Genomic DNA, 6,316 nt, shown 5'->3' on the forward strand with positions numbered 1-6,316 from the left:
TTCCTGCCTTGGATCTTTCCCAACATCAGGGTCTTCCCTAATCAGTTGGCTCTTCGCATCAAGTGGCCAAAGTATTGAAGCTTCACCTTCAGCATCGGTCCTACTAATATTCATTATTCAGGGTTGATTTCCTTTAGGATTGACTGGTTTGATCTCCTTGCAGTCCAACACCACAATGCAAAAGCATTAATTCTTCAGCATTCAGCCTTTTGTATGGTCCAACTCTCACATCCATACATGACTACTGGAATAACCATAGCTTTGACTAGACGGACTTTTGTTGGCAAAGTGATGTCTCTGTTTTTTAATATGCTGTCTGTGTTTGTCATAGCTTTTCTCCAAGGAGTAAGTGTCTTTTAATTTCATGGCTGCAGTCACCATTTGCAGTGATTTTTGAGCCCAAGAAAATAAAGTCTGTCACTGTTTCCATTGTTTCCCCATCTATTTTCCATGAAATGATGGGACCAGATGCCATGATCTTTGTTTTTTGAATGTTGAGTTTTAAGCCAGCTTCTCACTCTCCTCTTTCACCTTCATCAAGAGGCTCTTTAGTTCCTCTTGGCTTTATGCCATAAGGGTGGTGTTTTGATTCCAGCTTGTGCTTCATCCAGCCTGGCTTTTTGCATGAGGTACTCTGCATATAAGTTAAATAAGCAGGGTGACAATATGCAGCCTTGACGTACTCCTTTCACAATTTGGAACCAGTCTGTTGTTCCGTGTCCGATTCTAACTGCAGCTTTTTGACCAGCATACAGGTTTCACAGGAGGCAGGTCAGGTGGTCTGGTATTCCCATCTCTTTAAGAATTTTCCACTGTTTGTTTTGATCTACACAGTCAAAGGTTTTAGCGTAGTCAATGAAGCAGAAGTAGATGTTTTTCTGGAACTCTCTTGCTTTTTCTGTGATCCAACAGATGTTGGCAATTTGATCTCTGGTTCCTCTGCCTTTCCTAAATGCAGTTTGAACATCTGGAAGTTCTCGGTTCACATACTGTTGAAGCCTGGCTTGGAGAATTTTGAGCATTACTTTGCTAGCATGTGAAATAATTGAAATGTGCAGTAGTTTGAACATTCTTTGGCATTGCCCTTCTTTGGGACTGGAATGAAAACTGACCTGTTAGAGTCCTGTGGCCACTGCTGAGTTTTCCAAATTTGCTGGCATATTGAGTACAGCACTTCAACAGCATCATCTTTTAGGATTTGAACTAGCTCAGCTGAAATTCCATCACCTTCACTAGCTTTGTTCATAGTAATGCTTTCTAAGGCCCACTTGACTTCACACTCCAGAATGTCTACCATCATGGTTATCTGGGTCATTAAGATCTTTTATGTGTAGTTCTGTGTATTCTTGCCACCTCTTCTTAATATCTTCTGCTTCTGTTAGGTCCATACTGTTTCTGAGCCACGGTTGAGCCACTGGGGAAGCCCAGTTAAACTATACAACCCAGAAATTCCACTCCTAGGTATATACAGAAGAGAAATGAAAATATATGTGCCGGGGTCCAGCCCCAGCAGGATCCAGGGGAACCCCAAGGATGAACGGCATCGGTGAGAGAAGACACGTAGGACCGGCCTTGATAGGGCCAAGTCTGCGAGGGAGAGAGAGAGAGAGAAAGAGAGAGAGACCAGACCAGACCAGGAGTGTGTAGCAGAGTCTGGCAGTTGCTTTATTTTTCACCATCGCCTTTATACCCTAAGTTGGTACATTTCTAAGGGGCAGATAAGCATACAGACTTAGTTTAACATTACATCAGCTTGTCCTTCATGAAACCAGGTGTGTTCTGTATATTTTTGTTTATGAGAGTCTTTTCCCATAGATTTTTTGTACATTATCTTCTGGCCTTGAGCTTAGCAGAAAACAGAAAAGTGGCAGTCTCATGATACAGCAGGTTGCAACATAATAGAAATACAATCCTGTTAACATAAAAGTCAGTCTTTTTGCAGAAGTTCTCAGCTAAATTTATCTAAAAAGTTTAACACACAAAGACTCTGCAGCTCTGGTGAGGCAGCCCCTGTTTAGCACTCCTGGTTAAAATTAACAATTATCTTATTGTTTTTACACTAGGGCTAAACTCTTATTTTACTAGATCGCCAACTCTATTAACAATAGTTTCCACTGCACAACCTCAGCACATTAACATCAATCAAACGTTGATCTAATAACCACTTTTAAAATAATATTTTTTGTATTTTCTAATAGGGCTTCCTCACCCCCTGAAAGGCTCTGTGCCTATTAGGGCCTTTTTTAATGGTTAATCTCTATGTATAATATCTTTTGGCTTTCAGGCCTGTTGACAATTTATGGCTTGCACCTGGTGCAACGTTAAGCAACTTCGGTAGCCGACCCTGTCTTTTTTGTGGTTAATCTATTTTCTTTCTATTAGGTGTCATCTCCATGGGAACTAGATAGGACTGCATTTTTTACAGAACAGAAATGCAAAGGATTGCAAAAACAGCAGATATGGCACAAAACAGGCTCTTAGTCTAAAAGTTAACTACCTGCAAGAAGTCACCAGCTAATCTCTATCTAAACTATTTTCTATTAGGCACATTTGTGGCTATTTTATTTGTGGAGCCTTTCTCACCCCTCGGAAGGATCTATGCTTAATAGTTTCTTTTGTTAGCGTACTGTGCTTAGGATGTTTAGAACAATCAAGAGCATTTTTTGCAATGAGAGCACATATTTATCACACAAGCCAGAATGCCAGCAAAAGAGTTTGAATTGAAGTATTTCCTTCATCCCTGGCCCCTTCATAGGGTACCAGCGTCCAGGAGATTTATTAATTAGGATTTTAAGTTGGTCTTTATTCAGTGAAAGAGGAGCAGGAGAGCTCTCGGCAGGCAACACAAGAATCCGCAGCAGGGTGAACAAGAACAACAGCAGAAAAGGGGGGAGGATACAGGGTGGGGTAGAGGCCGAGGCCAACCTGGAGGGTCCCTTATCCTAGACGGCCTTGCATGTCAGGTTTTTTCCTCGTGACCTCGTCATGGATGGGGTCCCGGACGGCCTTGCCTGCCCGGTATTTTCTTCATAACCTCGTCACGGGCGGGACCTCCCGTAAAGGCTCCTGGCATATATGTCTATACAGTAAACCATATATGAATGTTTATAGCAGTATTTTTCATAATTGCTAAAAGGTAGAAATGATTAACTATGAATGTATAAAGAAATGCAGTCTATCTATATAATGGAATACTCTTCAATGATAAAAATGAATGCAGTACTGGTACATATTATAACATGGACAAACCATGAAAATTGAAAGAAGCCAGTTATGCAAATCCATATGTTATATAATTTCATTCATATGAAAATGCAAAATAGGGAAATCGACAAAAAGTAGTTTATTTATTGCTTGCATGCTCAGTCCCTTCAGTGATGCGTGACATTTTGCGACCCCATGGACTGTAACCCACCAGGCTCCTCTGTCCATGGAACTTTTCAGGCAAGGATACTGGAGTGGGTTCCATTTCCTCTTCCAGGCATCTTCCCAACCCAGGGATCAAACTGGGGTCTCTTGAATTGGCAGGCGGATTCTTTACCACGAGGGCCACCTTGGAAGCCCCCATTCAAGAAATGGCAACCCACCCTAGTATTCTTGCCTGGAATATCCCACGGATAGAGGAGCATGGTGGGCTGCAGTCCATGGGGTTGCAAACGAGTTGGACACAACTGAGCAACTAAACAGCAGCAAGCACTTCATATAAGTGGAATTAAACAATATGTGTCCTTTTGTGACTGGCTAATTTTACTTACCATAATGTTTTCAAGGTTTATTCCTGTTGTAGCATGCGTTAGTACTTCATACATTTTTTTTTTAACATTTACTTATTTGACTATATTGGGTCTTAGTTGCTGCTCACAGATCTTTCTTCCAGCATGGGAGGTCTTTTGAGTGGTGTCCGGGATTCTCTCTCTAGTTGTGGCTTGGGGGCTCAGGGGTCCCAGACTGTGGATTTATTAATAGTTGCCCAATAGCATGTGGGATCCTTGTTCCCTAACCCGGGATTGAACCCATGACCCCTGGGTTGGAAGGAGGATTTTTAACCACTGGACCACTAGGGATGTCCCTTCATACATGTTTTTATAGCTGAATAATATTCCATTATATAGATATATCATGTTTTTATTTATTCATCTATTGAACCACGTTTCGGCTATTGTGAATAATGTTACTATGAACATTGGTGTACAAATCTCTGAGTCCCTGCTTCCATTCTTTTAGGTTATACCTGGGTGCTTGATTGGGGCTTCCCAGGTGTGCTAGTGGTAAAGAGCTCAGTCAGGAAGATCCCCTGTTGGAGGAAATGGCAACCCACTCCAGTATTCTTGCCTGGAGAACCCCATGGACAGAGAAGCCTGGTGGGCTACAGTCCATAGGGTTGCAAAGAGTCAGAGTGAGCACACACACAGGTGCTGGGTCATATGAAAATTCTGTGTTTAACTTTTTGAGAAACCACCAAATCATTTTGCATAGCAGCTCTACCATTTTACATTGTTACCAGCAATGCATAAGTGTTCTGATTTTTCAAAATCCTTGCCAACACTTGTTATTTTCCTTTCTCTTTGATTATAGTCATTTTAATGGGTGTGAAGTTGATATCTCATTGTGCTTGTGATGTGCATTTCCCTAATGATTAGTAACATTGAGCATCTTTTATTGGCCTGTAGTATATTATCATTGGAGAAATGTCTGTTCAAGTCCTTGGCCTATTTTTGAACTGGATTATTTGGTTTTTTGTTGTTGAGTTTTAGGAATTCTGTATATATTCTGGAGACCATATCCTTATCAGATATGTTTGTTTGCAAATATTTTCTCCCATTCTCAGAGTTGTCTTTTCAATTTATTGACAGTGTCCTTTGATGCACAAAACTTAAATTTTGATTAAATCCAACTTATGTTATTTTGTTGTTGCCTATGCTTTTGGTGTAATATCTGTTGAATTCAATGTCATGAAAATTTCCCTTGTTTTAAGAGTTACAAAGTTATAGTTCTTAGCTTTAGGACTTCGATCCATTCTGAGTTAATTTTTGTATATGGTGTAAAGTGTTAAGTGTTAGTCGCTCAGTAGTGTCTGACCCTTTGCAACCCCATGGATTGTAGCCCATCAGGCTCCTCTTTCCATGGAGTTCTCCAGGCCAAGAATAATGGAGTGGGTAGCCATTGCCTTTCTCCAGGGGATCTTCCTGACCCAGGGATTGAACCCAGGTCTCCAGCACTGCAGGCAGATTCTTTACCATCTGAGCCACCATGTGAATATTCAATTTCCACAAATGTGCTTCATTTTGAAATAATCTCGCTCTCCCACTTCTTTCTTCACCCTGGTTTTGAGTTACTACTCTCAATGAGTAGCAAAACCCATTCTATACTCCCCACCCCCTTCAGACCATAGAGGGAAATCTCTCCTCTTCAATAGGAAATCCGATGCCTGTTAGGCTCCCTGATGGGCCTGGTTATGTCCTAGTTGAGCATAACTAACCATACAGAACTATCAATAATTGCAGGCACCAGGCAAATATCAAATGGCTGGTGAAGACAAGTACAATTAGCAGCTTAGGGAGGAAAAAGAGGAGCTATATTCCTTTAGTTTGGGGACCCATATTCAGCCAGATTCTAGGCAAAGGGCTTAAAAGGAAGAATGTTTAGTTCATGGGTTTTGGAACCAGAGATGTATGTTCAAATTCTAGCTGTTCTTTTTTTATAGCATGTGCCCTTTAGCTTCTAATGGTTAGCTTTCCTGAGCTCTGATTTCTCTATCTTTAAAATAAGAATAATCCTCAGAGCTAGCTGCCGAAGGCAGATACTATTAAGTCTATTTTCACTTAAACCTGAAGGTCAAGAAACTTTGCAGGTGCACTCGTTGTCACATCAGTTACCTCGTGCGACGACTAATTGCATTTCTAGGTAATCCAAGACCTCTGGTCTCTGGACTCCCTGGTAGTACAGCGATGGGAGGTTAAGAATGAGACACCATGCACGCTAAGTCATTAGCACAGAGCTTGGCACATAAGAAGCGCTTACTCAGCGGCAGCTGAGCTGTGGACGCTTTCAGATTCCGCACCCGGAAAATGAGCGGTTTAGCTCGATTGATCCATTTTCAGACCTTGGGTGAGTCAGATTTTCCGGGCACATGCGGAAACGCACATCAGAGGGAGGAAGGAGAACTGGCAGCCCTGCGCCCAGGTCCAAGTTTAGCACAGTAGGCGCTGCCACTTTGCTCACCTATCCGACCCGGCTCAGCAGGTGCCTAAAAGGGTTGGGGAAAGATCTTAGACACATAGCCCCGCCCACACACACTCTGCGTTCTTCATTGGCC

This window comes from Cervus canadensis, chromosome 1, assembly GCF_019320065.1.
Source record: "Cervus canadensis isolate Bull #8, Minnesota chromosome 1, ASM1932006v1, whole genome shotgun sequence".
NCBI lineage: Eukaryota > Metazoa > Chordata > Mammalia > Artiodactyla > Cervidae > Cervus > Cervus canadensis.